General features: G+C 40.8%; 1 long non-coding RNA gene and 1 pseudogene across 1 annotated transcript in view; one reads left to right on the top strand and one right to left on the bottom strand.

The window, feature by feature from the left end:
- The first annotated feature begins 9401 nt into the window (after nt 1-9401).
- Nucleotides 9402-12491, top strand: LOC137083469 (solute carrier family 2, facilitated glucose transporter member 11 pseudogene; annotated as a pseudogene).
- An 818-nt stretch (nt 12492-13309) lies between these two features.
- The window catches only part of LOC137083466 (uncharacterized), a 22747-nt gene continuing 19863 nt past the window's right edge, over nt 13310-16193 (bottom strand). Inside the window, exons 2-3 of the long non-coding RNA XR_010906506.1 lie at nt 13636-13755; nt 13310-13426 (exon numbers count right to left, since the gene is read on the bottom strand). This is a non-coding gene — a long non-coding RNA (uncharacterized lncRNA). The remainder of the gene's footprint in view (nt 13427-13635; nt 13756-16193) is intronic.

The following is a 16193-nucleotide window of genomic DNA, read 5'->3' as shown; positions in this document are numbered from 1 at the left end:
GTATACACTACCTAGTGTACTTCACCTAATGCACTACCAAGTATACACTACCTAGTGTACTTCACCTAGTTTACTTCACCTAGTGTGTACTACCTTGTGTACTTCACCTAGTGCGCACTACATAGCGCAATACCAAGTATACACTACCTAGTGTACTTCACCTAGTTTACTTCACCTAGTGTGTACTACCTTGTGTACTTCACCTGGTGTACACTACCCAGTGTACTTCATCTAGTGTGCACTACCTAGTGTGCACTACCTAGTGTGCACTACCAAGTGTGCACTACCAAGTGTGCACTACCAAGTGTACTTCAACTAGTGTGCACTACCTAGTGGACTTCACCTAGTGTGCACTACCTAATGTGCACTACCTAGTGGACTTCACCTAGTGTGCACTACTTAGTGTGCACTACCTAGTGGACTTCACCTAGTGCGCACTACCTAGTGCACTACCAAGTATACACTACCTAGTGTACTTCACCTAGTGCACACTACCTTGTGTACTTCACCTAGTGCGCACTACCTAGTGCACTACCATGTATACACTTCCTAGTGTACTTCACCTAGTTTACTTCACCTAGTGTGTACTACCTTGTGTACTTCACCTGGTGTACACTACCTAGTGTACTTCATCTAGTGTGCACTACCTAGTGTGTACTACCTAGTGTACTTCATCTAGTGTGCACTACCTAGTGGACTTCAACTAGTGTGCACTACCTAGTGTGCACTACCTAGTGGACTTCACCTAGTGTGCACTACCTAGTGGACTTCAACTAGTGTGCACTACCTAGTGTACTTCACCATCTAGAGTACTTCACACTACAGTGTACACTAGGGGAAGCACACTAGGTAGTGTACACTAGATAGAAAAAACTTAGAAAATACATTACTGGTGTGAATCCTGAAACAAAGCAATGGAACTGACATTTTAAAATATGTTAAAACAGCACAAACATGCATTTTAGTTTGAGACTAGGCTTAAGCCTTGTCAGTGAAACTGGGAAATGGACAGATTTATCACTCACTAATTCCACACTTCAGAAACTTAAAGTCCATTCTGTGCAAGTTCAGTGTGGGGGCATTTATACTCATGGGCACAACCACTGACAGACATGCAAACAACCAAATCTCAGTATAGTAAGGTTTTTGTTCATGCCCTAATCCTACAGTTATTTAACAGCCATTTATGCACATTTCCTCATTTAAAAACGGTTTAAATATAAAATAAAAAAACAACCCCCTTCATCTACCACACTTGGTGTCTCCCACCTCTCATGATGCACCACAGCAAAGATATAAAAGTTAATTCCAGCAGATGTTCTGGTCTTTCAGCAGGATCTAGCTCTTTCTGTTTGTAAAGGCTGTTTTTATTAGTAATGGGCTTCGTGAAACACTGAAAGAGTTGAAGCAAATGTGCCATATTTTGTCGAAGCATTTGCAGAAGCTCAATCCTCATCGCCCCATAGCGGTGAACATTTAACACAGTGATCTGCACACTTTGTAATTGTCCTAAACAGATAGCAAATTATCCTTCATTTCATACAAATTTCAAATCAAAAGCATAATTTTCTCAAAACACTGTGCACAAAACTCCCTAATGTTATCACAGCAGTTCATACACCAACCAAATCTTTAATATATCAGAAAAATGATGTGGCATATAAAAGAGGCTTAATTGTAACATGTTTCTGCAGTTGTTTTTGAAATGCAACCCCTCCTTGTGAAAGATCTGTAATGGGACCACTTGGGTCATTTCCCCAAGATGCACGATTTCCTTAGCCTAGAAATCTAGACGCACCCTAGCGGCAGCAAATTTAATCTGCCCGCGAGTGTCGTCTAGCAACTCTCAATACCCTTCTGAGCTGTATTCGCCTAACTCTTGCCGGGCCAATCACATCGTGTATAGAGTCGGTGGGCGGGGCCATAATGACAACGGCCGGGTTGCGGTTGCATGCTTCTAGTAAACACAGAAACTGGCGAACGGCGGTCTGTCGAATCAGCTTTAGCCGTGACTCTGGAAGACTTGAGTTAAGCTTTTCTCTGAGAAAAGAACAAAGAACGGCACTGAAGTCATTCTGAAGAAGGGAAGATGTGTTCGGAGTTTAGCCGACCAGATACGGTGAAAGTTAAATCTATCAGCTAGCTCTGCTTCACCTTCGTTGCTCTGGTTGGTGGTAGCGCTATCCTATCGCGTGCAGAGGGAGTTTGAAAGACAACTGTTTATCCCGCCCCTCGGATTGAGCTGCCAATGGTGAGTTTCCAGACCAAACATCTTAATGTGGGTCTGGCTTGTCGGGCTACGATTTCCTGGCATTTGGTGCCGATCATGCGCAGATCAATGCCAACTAGGGCTGAAACGATTTATCGAGTTACTCGAATTAAAAAAATCCTCGATGCAAAATCATCTGCCTCGACGCTTCGTTTAGTCCATTTAACTACACACGGATGTTGCAGAAAGAAATGTTTTGTGTAAGGACTCGGAGTATGAGCAGATTGAGGTTATATCCACTGTTCAGGTGGGTAAACATCCCAAAAATTGCAGGTGGATGAGAGTTAAATAATTAATGTGTTTATTTTAAACTCGGAACTCTCATTTCACGGTAAAACGCAATGAATGTGTCGTTCTTTAACTTTCGTTTTCAGCTCATGTCGAGATCAAAGACCACAATGAGAGAGAGAGCGGCATCAACACTTTTAATATCATTTAGTCTCGCTATTTTTAAATGAAGACAACTGTGTGTTGAGCTTCAGTGTGCCACGCTGAACATTTAAGTTTAGGTTTAGATCGTCTTGTCGGTCTCCGTCTCCCGCTGCTCTCGTCTCGTCTGTCCATACTGATTGCCCCCCCGGGGGGGAGTAGGCACAGTATCCGGTGTACCGGCCTGCGAGGGGCGATGGGGGTATGTGGCGAGGTGAACGAGCGAGAGACATGGGAGGAGCGAGTGAGACCGGGGACGTGATTGCAAAAGAGCGCCACCTGCGAGCCACACCGGTCTCGAGTCCTCTCATGAGGGAGCTCGGAGGCATTTAAGGACGAGTGACACCAGTCACAGACGAGAGAGGACCTGGAGGTAAAAGAGTGTAAAACACGCAGATACATTACAGATTACCTGATGTGATCTGTGGAACACTGTATTTTACAACAATTAAGGCTTAGAAATAATGGTGAAGAAAAAATCTATTTCGACATAGACTAATCTATTTATATGAATATAATGTGTTTTTTCTGGTGGTATTTAATGATTGAATAACAATAATAATAAACATATGTGACCCCATCTGTGAAACCATGGCTAAAGTCGCAAAATTTAATTATGAGATAATAATCGTCAAAGTGCCATAGCCATAAAAATGACGAAAATAGGTAAATTGTGTTTATTGCTGTAAATGATAAATTATACCAAGGGATTTGAGATACAATACTCAATTTTTAATTCATAACATTATAAATACTGAAATTAGTGATTTTATTGACACTACACTTTATATACTTATACACAAAAATCATCTTAGGGGGTTTTCATCACAACAAGACCAGCTGATTCGTATGTTATTCGTTTCAGGAACTTCTTTTTTTACCATTAGGAAGAGAAAGACATTAATATCAATCGGCACGACCAGCAATCAGGTCATTGCGACTTAAGCCGGGTTCAGATGTCTCTGGAGATATTTTCGTGTCATCGCCAATATTTTAATATTTTCTTCTTTGTTTTGTAGCTCAACAGTTTGCCAATAATAACCATCTTAATTTAAAGTCATATTAGGCATGCTATGTGTCAATGTAAAACATGTTGTGGATGGTGGTGCGTCAGATTAATGCAGTGTTTCCCAACCGGAGTGCCGCGTAAAAGGTTTCAGCACGCACTTGCATCGAAAAATACTTCATTACCTAGTGTACACTATGAAGTGCACTTACATACTTCTTCACTACTACCTAGTATACATAATTTTCTAGTATAGTTCTAGTTCTAGAAAGTGAAGTACACTAGATAGTGTACACTAGATAGGGAAGTACACTAGGTAGTGTGCACTAGAAAGTGAAGTACACTAGTTTGAGACTCACTGTATGTGATGTCCATGTCCTGAACTCTTATTTTTCATTCTATGGCACCTTTTATAATAGCCAACTTAAAAGTTTTTGGTACATATCCTAATGTCAAAGATGAATTAATGATTATTAACCAGAGGATCTCTGACCTCTGGAAGTATCTCTTTTAATAGCCTAGTCGGAATAGGGTCAAGCATACATGTTGTTGATTTTGATGATTTAACAAGTTTAGCCAATTCTTCTCCTCCTATAGTAGTGAATGAGTGTGTGTGTGTGTGTGTGTGTGTGTGTGTGTGTGTGTGTGTGTGTGTGTGTGTGTGTGTGTGTGTGTGTGTGTGTGTGTGTGTGTGTGTGTTCTCCTATAGCAGTGAATGAGTGTAATTTTTCCTCAGTGACTCTACAATGCTCTGTCTGAAGTGATACTGTAATAGACGGCTGCATGGTTATAATTTTATTCCTAATATTATCAATCTTACTAGTAAAGAAGTTCATAAAGTCATTACTGCTGTGCTGTTTACAAACATCAGAAGCTGAAGCTTTATTTTTTGTTAATTTAGCCACTGTATCGAATAAATACTTAGGGTTGTGTTTGTTTTCTTCTAAAAGAGTTGAGAAATAAGCAAATCTAGCAGTTTTTATGGCCTTTCTGTATGCCATCATGCTCTCTTTCCACAAGTTGCGAAAAACCTCCAGTTCTGCGCTCCATTTTTCTGGCTGCTGTTTTAAGGGCCCGAGTGTGCTCGTTGTACCACGGCGCTGGATTATTTGTTTTAATCTTCTTTAAGCGTCGGGGAGGAACTATGTCTAGTGCTAGCGGCCAGTGTTGGGCAGTAGCGTCGCTACAAGTAGTGACGCTACTAGCTTAACTACATTTTTCAGTAGCGTGGTGGTAGCATCGCTGTTTTCTCAATGAAATAGCTTTTCAGTAGCGAAGCTATCAAGTAGTGCGGTAGCGTCCACACAAGCTAACGTTACATTTTCCCAAGCCTTTCTGAGGATCAAGCTCAAATTGGAAAACAACTGATAAGAACGCGGACATACTTCACTTTCTAAAAAATATTGTTTAGTAATTGTTCTGCTTTGGGCATTAACATTTAGGGGCGAGGATGTAGGAGCCATATCTGGAATTCTGTGCACTACCAGAGGAAAAAAGATTTATTTATTAATTTATTTTATATTGTATATATGTTTAATAATTGGACTAACCTGTTTGCATGATTTGACTTGCTCCTCCTCCTTGACTCGTGCGTCACTACGGTGCGAAAGTGCAGGTCTAAATAGTAAATTAGAATTGTTGAGTAGAAAGGTTAGAGTGTGGAGAGCAACAGTTTCTTCAATCACATGTTTGTTCACGCGAATGTTTAGTTTTCTTTGAAAGTTTAATGTTGTATTTTGTTGGAAAGTAAACCGGAGATTGTAATCAATAAAACGCGGCCTTTTGTTGTTATGAATGCCTCTCCGTGCGTGCTTTATGGATGTGTGTATTGGGAGAGACTCCACCACTAACCTCAAAGGGCTAAAGAAAATTGAAAAACAAGATTACCCTTAACAGATACATACACTTAGTACTTTATAACCTCGAATACTGTATGTGTATTATACACTAATATCTTTATACTTCTCACAGTGTATGGATCACACACTCACACACACACACACACACACACACACACACAATGCCCTTCCTGAGCACGGACACATTCACACAACATTTTTACATTTATGTACGTAAAGACACAAACACGTGTATGTATGTTCATACACACATACGTGTGTATGTTGTTTGTATGTATGTACCCACACGTGTACAGGTCCTTCTCAAAAAATTTGCATATTGTGATAAAGTTCATTATTTTCCATAATGTAATGATAAAAATTAAAATTTCATATATTTTAGATTCATTGCACTCCAACTGAAATATTTCAGGTCTTTAATTGTTTTAATACTGATGATTTTGGCCTACAGCTCATGAAAACCCAAAATTCCTGTCTCAAAAAATTAGCATATCATGAAAAGGTTCTCTAAACAAGCTATTAACCTAATCATCTGAATCAACTAATTAACTCTAAACACCTGCAAAAGATTCCTGAGGCTTTTAAAAACTCCCAGCCTGGTTCATTACTCAAAACCGCAATCATGGGTAAGACTGCCAACCTGACTGCTGTCCAGAAGGCCATCATTGACACCCTCAAGCGAGAGGGGAAGACACAGAAAGACATTTCTGAACGAATAGGCTGTTCCCAGAGTGCTGTATCAAGGCACCTCAGTGGGAAGTCTGTGGGAAGGAAAAAGTGTGGCAAAAAACGCTGCACAACGAGAAGAGGTGACCGGACCCTGAGGAAGATTGTGGAGAAGGACCGATTCCAGACTTTGGGGGACCTGCGGAAGCAGTGGACTGAGTCTGGAGGAGAAACATCCAGAGCCGCCGTGCACAGGCGTGTGCAGGAAATGGGCTACAGGTGGCGCATTCCCCAGGTCAAGACACTTTTGGGCTACAGAGAAGCAGCACTGGACTGTTGCTCAGTGGTCCAAAGTACTTTTTTTGGACGAAAGCAAATTTTGCATGTTATTAGGAAATCAAGGTGCCAGAGTCTGGAGGAAGACTGGGGAGAAGGAAATGCCAAAATGCCTGAAGTCCAGTGTCAAGTCCCCACAGTCAGTGATGGTCTGGGGTGCCATGTCAGCTGCTGGTGTTGGTCCACTGTGTTTGATCAAGGGCAGGGTCAATGCAGCTCGCTATCAGGAGATTGTGGGGCACTTCATGCTTCCATCTGCTGAAAATGGATCGCCTCCATGCCACGCCGCATTGAAGCAGTCATTTCTGCAAAAGGATTCCCCACCAAGTATTGAGTGCATAACTGAACATAATTATTTGAAGGTTGACTTTTTTTTGTATTAAAAACACTTTTCTTTTATTGGTTGGATGAAATATGCTAATTTTTTGAGATAGGAATTTTGGGTTTTCATGAGCTGTATGCTAAAATCAGTATTAAAATATTAATCTAAAATATATGAAAGTTAAATTTTTATCATTACATTATGGAAAATAATTAACGTTATCACAATATGCTAATTTTTGGGGAGGACCTGTGCGTGTGCGTGCGTGCGTGTGTGTGTGTGTGTGTGTGTGTGTGTGTGTGTGTGTGTGTGTGCGCATGCCAAACTACCAATATGAGCACAACTAGACTGCTACTAAACTAACACAACTAGTTGGCCAGTAGCCATGTCAACCTGTAGCCCAAGACTGGTTTCCCACTGAAGCTAAGCAGGGCTGAGCCTGGCCATTACCTGGATGGGAGACCAACTGGGAACACCAGGCTTCTGCTGGTAGAGGTGTTAGTGAGGCTCACCCTGTGGTCTGTGTGGGTCCTAACACCCCAGTATAGTGATGGGGACACTATACTGTCAAAGAGCACCGTCCTTCGGATGAGTCGTTAAACCGAGGTCCCGACTCTCTGTGGTCGTTAAAAATCCCAGGATGTCCTTTGGAAAAAGAGCAGCTGTGTAACCCCGGCCTCCTGTCCAATTTTGCCCAATGGCCCCTGTCCATTATGGCCTCCTAATCACCCCCCTTTCCTGATTGGCTTAATCACTCGGTCTCCTCTCCACCAATCAGCTGGTGTGTGGTGAGCGTTCTGGCGCAATATGTCTGCCGTCGCATCATCAGGTGGTGCTGCAGATTGGTGGTGGTTGAGGAGATTCCCCCTTCTATATGTAAAGTGCTTTGAGTGCCTTGAAAAGTGCTATATAAAAGTAAAAAAAATGATTTGATTGATATGATTAATTTATTATTATTATTAGACAGGTTAGTTAATTACTTTAATTGCCCATGATTTTGCAGCAATTTTATGTTTTACTATGGAAGTGTACTGTCTATATCTATGGACTATAAAAATATAAGGCTATATACAAACAAGATATAAAACCTTACACAATTTCATGTTATTTAAAACAATCAAATCAACAAACTACGCTCACACAACTGCATGTTATAGACGTGTGAGGAGAAAAGACAAAAAAACAGTATCAGTACTTGCAGGAGGAGGAGTAGAAGAATTTATATACGGTAATTCCCATCCACTCTGACAATATGGTCGTCTGACGTTGTCCTTAAACATGTATCCTTGGCACCTCAAAGCTTGAAAATAATGAATTGATATTAAACTTAGTATACACTGAGAAAACTGAACATCATTTACTGATACTGACGTGTTTATAACCTTTAATAACCATGCATCTGGAACGGAGAAAAATGTATACCGCTTAGCGCCTCTGGTGGACGTTTCACCCGAAAAGTGCAAGGAAACGTTCCTGGGGGTAAATATTTCAGGTTTGGCTAAAATGTAGGCAGAGTCATGTATTTCCAATGAGCCTGGGGTGGATGTAAAAGCCACATGAATTCAGATTTGACTGTTCAGACTGAGGCTGCATTCCCAAAACATCTGACCAGTATTGGATTTAGGACCACATACAGATCAGATTCCATATGGGTTGTGCTGTTAGGGTCATGGGAAAACTGATCTGAGTCAGGTTAATGTGAACCCTTGTTAAAATACCATTTACCATTGATAATGGTTGTGCTAAATGTTATTTAACTTATTTTTACCTTTCATTGAACATTTAACAGTTTAGTTAAAAAAATTGAACGTAATATTTATTACTGTTTTGTTAACATATTGCTAAAAAATTAAAATACATTGGCAAGTGATTGCTTGTCATAACAAGACATCAGTACACAATATAACACATTTAATGTAAAAAGATAAATTACTAATTATAGTATACTGTATTAGCTTAATATAGTATTTAGTTATTTTTGGAAAGTGTACATTTTTTCGAATTGTTTGGGTTGCATCTTTAACTAGAACTGACGAATGTACAATTGACTAAATGTACAAAATTCTTCATTCGTTCACAATAATATATTGCATTCCCTCTATAGTATATTTTATTATTCCAGAAAGAGTTTCAAAAAGAGAACAAATACATTTAATTTCTGTTTTATTAACCCTGGAACAGTATGCATTCAAAAAAATGCATTATTTAATTAAATTAAAACTTCTACAAACGAGGGCTTTGGCTGGATTGGAACCTGTGTGTTGGTGAGAAGCTGCAATAGGAAACAGTGTAAGATAAATGCTCAATTATCCAGCACATATAAACTTACATCACTAAGCAAACATTAGGAAAGAAGAATCTCTGAAGTCATTTCCCTTCTTTTTTTCTCTTATCTCCCTCTATCTTTTTCATTTGCCCCCTTTTTCTTCCCTTCTAACTGAGTAACTGCGGTGGCTCAGGTCAGGTTTAAAGTGTTTACAGATTAAGATAGGCTTGTTGAGTCTTTCACCTGAGGGTCTTTTTACAGAGTTCATTGGAACTGTAATTATATTGCACACAAAGGACTCTTATTTTGAAAGAGTGATAGCCTGACCTCATTTTTGAGGAAGTGCTCCGTCTGCAGTTCAATGACATGAGACACCGGGGACTGTATGTGCATGTATTCCTGCTAGGTATTTTTAAAATTGCTCAATAATGGCACAGATATTAACATGTGAGTTATTTATTTATTTTTTTGGTTTATAAATAATACTTATTTATTTATTTAAAAATGAATGGAACTACGAAGCGAGGAGGTTGCACACTCACTCTTGCATTAACTGTGTGCTCTGCAGCCATTGGAGGCACTTTTCAGTATGGCTACAATATTTCAATCATTAATGCACCCACATCTTATGTGCAGAAGTTCATTAATGAGACCTGTATGGAGAGATGGGGTGCAGCTCTTGAGCCGAGTCAGCTGACACTGATATGGTCCTTTATTGTTTCCACTTACTCCATCGGAGGACTTTTGCGCTCTCTGCTGGCTGGCCCAATGGCTATAAAGTGTGGCCGTAAGGGTGCCCTGCTGCTGAACAACGGCTTCCTCTTTCTGAGTGCAGTGCTGGCTCTGAGCAGTCGATCTGCCGGCTCCTTTGAGATGATCATCCTCGCCCGTCTGCTTGTGGGCATCAATGCTGGTGTTAGTATGAACGTCCAGCCCATGTACTTCGGAGAGAGCGCACCTAAGGACCTGAGAGGCGCTGTTGCCTTTTCTTCGGCTGTTTTCACCGCTTTAGGGATCCTGATCGGCCAGATTACAGGTCTGACTGAAGTTTTGGGGAGTGAGTCTCTCTGGCCTTATCTATTGGCCAGCAATGCTGTCCCAGGACTAGTGCAGCTGATCACCTTGCCCTGGTTTCCCGAGAGCCCGCGTTATTTACTGATTGACCGAGGGGACAGAGAGGCGTGCGGCCAGGCCCTGAAGCGCCTCCGAGCGAGCAGCGTTAGCCCTGATTAGATGGAAGAGATCCTCCAGGAGAGAGCTGAAGCTGGGGAAGCTCATGCCAAGAGTCTGTGGGATCTGCTCCAGGACCGCAGTCTCCGCAGGCCGCTCTGCACTGTAATGGCTGCCAGCAGTGCCATGATGCTGTGTGGAAATGATTCCATTTACTTCTACGCCTCGTATATCTTTCAGGAAGCCGGTATTCCAGGGAATAAGATTCAGTATGTGACCATCGGCACAGGAGCGTGTGAGTTCGGTGCGGCTTTGGCCTGTAATCTGCTCATCGAGCGTGTTGGCCGCAGGCTTCTCCTCGCATGCGGCTATCTGTGCATGGCCTGCTGGGCGTTAGTCTTCACTGCTGCTCTTTCTCTGGAGGGCCGAGTGGCCGGCATGCCTTATCTGAGTATGGTCTGTGTGTTCTGCTACATCTTCAGCTTTGGTATCGGCCCCGCAGGAGTCACCGGCATCCTTCCTGCCGAGCTGTTTGACCAGCTGGCCCGGCCTGCAGCCTACATGGCCGCCGGCTCCATGATGTGGCTAAACCTCTTCCTCGTTGGAATGGCGTTTCCATTCATAGTTAATGGATTGGGACAGTTCTGCTTTATCCCCTTCTGTGGTGTTTGTGTGGCTGCGTGTCTTTTCATCAGTTTCACTTTACCTGAAACCAAAGGGAGGACATTAGCAGAGATCAATGAGGAGTGGAATAAGAAAGGCACAGCTAAAGGACATCCTAAATATAGTCAACAATCTCAAAGTCTGACTGATCCTTCAGAAAGCCAAGAGACGGAGAAGATCTGAGAGAAATCTGGCTGCCTTCTGCGTTTACTTTTATCGGTTTACTCTGTTATTGTTTTTCCTATATTTTGACACTCACTTGACACGTCTATTAATATATTATTCGTAATTTATTTAAAATTATTGATTCTCTTTTTTATTGTTTTTAATTTCCGACTTTTGGTCCTTGATCAAACAAGGCAACAAAGTTAGATTTTATATTAGTTTAAAATTTATTACTTGAAATGCAGCTAGGAAATATAATATGTGCAATTGTAAAAAATAAAAAAAAAGAAGAAGAAGAAGAAGAAAAAAACACTGGTGCATGTTGACCTGCTATTTGAATCATATCAGGGATGCAGTTTTTGTTGTTTGGTTGTTTTTATTTTTACTATTTCCAAAATACTTGAATCTTCGTGCCTGCACTTATGTATTTTTCCTCATTCAGTGTCTCATATTGAGATGTTGTTCATTATTTATGCAAGAGTTGCTTATTTTGAAAGCAGCACCTGAAGAGTAATGCAGTATATTAGCCTGCCGTCTGCACGTCCCGGAGATCTGTCCTTCGCCTGCTGTGCCAGCAGATGGCACTATCTCACCAGCATTGTTTTCTTCTGTCTGCACTGTTTGTCTTCCCTATGAATCAAAACAAGAACAGTCACAGAATGCCATTGCGTTTATGTGACTTATAATCACAGATGGAAAAGAAGACAATCACTAAATAACCTTCATTTGTGCCTTAGTTTACATATTTGCTGCCTGCTAACCTGCCTGTGTACTCTCTAAAGTAGCAAATATATTCAACCAAATGAAATGTAATATTCTATCCAAATGTATTGAATTGTATGATGATTAGACATTTGTCCTGATTCTTATAATGTAGTGAGTAAGAAATTTCTGTTAATCTATCAAATGTGTTACGAAGCTGTGACTTCTACTTCTACTGTAGAGCGTGACGGCTCCAATCTTTCGAATTATCTTATGAATATCTATTGATCTAATATGATTTCTGACCTGTAAGGTTGCCAGAATCATTCACTGTCTGTTCGTCGGCCAGAGGAGAACCGGTCTGGTTTCTTCTTCCATTCTGGCCCTGGAGGAGTTTTGGTTCCTTGCCACTTGCTCAGTTGGGGACACTAAAATTTCAACTATATTACCGATCTGCCCACATTGACACTGTGATAAATTGAAATTAGCTGGATAACATTACTGTTTTCTCCAGAATGACTATACAACCGAATCAAATTCTGTTGCATTATCTTCCTGTTAACACTGTGAAGCTGCTTTGAAACAACTGGACTTGTATAAACCGTTATATCAATAAATGGGATTTGATTCATGTAAGAAGTGAGAAGAATTCACTTGTGTTTGTGTTTATTGATACACCATTTACTGTTTAATGAAACTATATAAGTTAATGAAGCCCAAGTGTCACCTGCACCTATTATGCGATGTGTAGGCTGGAGAAATGGTGACTTGAAAGCACTTTATTATATTACCATTTTTGATAATTATGTAGCATTATGAAAGAGTATCTTATGCTCCTCAGGCCTGCATTTATGTGAACAAAAACAGCAATATTGCGAAATATTATTGAAATAAAGGGTTTCTATTTTAATATACTTTAAAATGTAAAGTATTCCTGTGATCAAAGCTGAGTTTATCATCATTACTCCAGTCTTCAGAGTCACATGACCCTTCACTAATCATTCTCAGAGGAGGATCTGATGTCAATGTTGGAAACAGTCGTGCAGAACCTGCTGTGATTCTCTGTTCAAGATTCTTTGATTAATAAAATGTTGAAAATAACATTATGTAATAACATTTCACAATATTAGGCTACTGCTTTTTCTGTATTATTGATTAAATAAATGCAGGCTTGATGAGCATAAGAGACTTCCTTGCAAAAACATAAAATAGTTTCCAAACTATTCTCACACACACACACACACACACACACACACACACACACACACACACACACACACACACACACACACACACACACACACACACACACACACACAACACATCATTGCATTATCCTTGGATAACTTTTGATTCACTATACATTCATGTTGTTAACATTGTGTGCACTTACGCACCGATTGCCAACAAAACTTGATTCATGACTGGGATCTTTAAGCGCTGGGAACGCTCCATCTTTCTGTGCAGCTGGGATCATTGAGGTGTAAGACATCAGCTGGAAAACCAGCCTCAAAGAGCTGACAGCGAGACACAGACATGGAGCCAGAGCTGCTTTCACAGGTTTCTGAGAAATCTGAGAGAGAAATAAAGGCATCTAGAGATGAAACAATGGCACTGATGTAGTTTTAGATATGACAGTGCAAGATGCGTTCAGTAAAAACAGCTCAAACATGCATTGTAGTCTAGGACTAGGCTTAAGCCTCATCTGTGAAATCGGGGAAAAGATCATTAATGACTGAAAAAAACCTTATATTTCACATTTAATTGTGGAATGATACCAACCAAAAGAGCCAGCATGTGGTTGTGGTCGGTCCTTCTTACATAAACAGCCATAAACACCATTTTTCATCCCACACCATTCATCCTCAGAGCAGTTGAGCTCAGAACAAGGATCTGTCACATCTAAGAGGAAAAGCACAGATAGATGAAATACATCACTAACACACACTGAGTCAAGGTAATGTAGCATCTGAGTTAATGATTAAAAGCAGGACTTTTTCCAACAGTTTAGAATAGGGCTGTATACCTTGGAGAACCTGGCGATACGATACATACCTCGATACACAGGTCACGATTCGATACATACCTCGATACACAGGTCACGATTCGATACATACCTCGATACACAGGTCACGATTCGATACATATCTCGATACACAGGTCACGATTCGATACATACCTCGATACACAGGTCACGATTCGATACATACCTCGATACACAGGTCACGATTCGATACATACCTCGATACACAGGTCACGATTCGATACATACCTCGATACACAGGTCACGATTCGATACATACCTCGATGCACAGGTCACGATTCGATACATACCTCGATACACAGGTCACGATTCGATACATACCTCGATGCACAGGTCACGATTCGATACATACCTCGATACACAGGTCACGATTCGATACATACCTCGATACACATGTCACGATTCGATACATACCTCGATACACAGGTCACGATTCGATACATACCTCGATACACAGGTCACGATTCGATACATACCTCGATACAGAGCTGTCTCGATACGATTTGATACAATGTGAAAATTCGATACGATTCAATAAAAATACATGGGCCAGAGTTAATTAGTTAATGCTGAACACATTTACTCAACAAACAGAACTCTGCATTTTTCTTCAATTTATGGAAGACAAAAGTGCATTATAACAGTGCATTTTGCTTAAATATTTGCAACTTTAAGTGCTCTGATTAATTGTACACAAATTGTATTAATCTGGAAATTACCACAAGTCAACATTTAACTTTCCAAGGGTAACAGTCTGAGCTCACACAAGCACAACATCTTATTATTACGCTTATTCTTGTTATATCTTCTTATAATTCATTTGTTGTGACACCATGTACTGCCATAAAATATTTCACTATGAAATCACTTAAATGCTACATCTTGCTTTAACATTTGGCACAACAACAAATCTAATCTACCTCATAACTGGATGGATTTTTAAAAATCTTAAAGCTAAACCAGGTTTGTCCTCAAAAAGGCAGGTTGAGAAAAGGATAATCTTGGTAATGCTAGCTTTGTCCTATGACGACGGATAGGATAACTCACGAGCACCTCCCGATCTTACGATAATTTTTAAACATGTTTAAAAAGTTCGGGGAGTCGGCCCGATTTTTACCGGCTGATATATTTTTATATGGCTGTCCCCTATTGCCAAATCATGCACAAGCACTTCACATAGGCTCAATCTATGAGTATTATTAGCTCAGTGGCTGCAAACATAGGCTACAGCGTTCACACACACACACACACACACACACACACACACACACACACACACACACACACACACACACACACACACACACACACACACACACACACACACACACACACTTTCTCTCTCTCACGTGCACCCTTCTCTCTCCCTCTGGTTGTTTCGGTTAAAGGGAATGGCTACTGTTCTCTGCTTTTCAACAAATCATTTGCACACATATTTTTTCTTTATTTTTTTGTATCTGAAGCTATTGCAGCAACATTGAAAGCTCCGGTGTCTGTGTTTAACACGAAAACTCGTGTGATCGCGGTGCAAACTGTCGTGCCGTGTACCAGCTGATTTGATGCGATGATCAAATTGAATGACTCGTAGCGTCTGCAATATCTCACGACCTCCCGAGTGTCCGAATTCGCACTGTGTACGCTCCCTGTATTACCGGTGTAGCATATAGAAGCCTGGCAATGCTTGCAGATTGCATTTGTTTTATCGATCCCTTGGTTTCCTTCCTTTGCGTGTGTCCAAACATCTGCCTTTAGGGACAACTGCGCTTCTAAAATCTTCAACATTTTCCATGAGTTTTTTTTAACTCGCGGGTGTCGCTGCGCCCCCTAATGGCTGGGGGGAGTATTGATACTAAGGGCTATAATATCGATACTGTATCCTTTTTTATTATATCGGTATGTATCTAAGAATCGATATTTTGAGCACACCCCTAGTTTAGAACATGCTTTCAAATGATGCATAGTTTGTGATAGTTGACGTGAATATTGTGTATAAAACAATAGTAAAAAAAAGTACAAATACGGCCACTTCCGTCAACCCCACCACACACACACACACACACACACACACAGAGGAGATTGCGCTACACACACACACACACACAGAGGAGAGATTGCGCTACACACACACACACACACAGAGAGGAGAGATTGCGCTACACACACACACACAGAGAGAGAGGAGAGATTGCGCTACACACACACACACACACAGAGAGGAGAGATTGCGCTACACACACACACACACAGAGAGAGAGGAGAGATTGCGCTACACACACACACACACACAGAGAGAGGA

This window comes from Pseudorasbora parva, chromosome 7, assembly GCF_024679245.1.
Source record: "Pseudorasbora parva isolate DD20220531a chromosome 7, ASM2467924v1, whole genome shotgun sequence".
NCBI classification, from domain to species: domain Eukaryota; kingdom Metazoa; phylum Chordata; class Actinopteri; order Cypriniformes; family Gobionidae; genus Pseudorasbora; species Pseudorasbora parva.
Note: the sequence above shows the minus strand (reverse complement) of the source record. Positions and strands in the feature narration are given on the sequence as shown.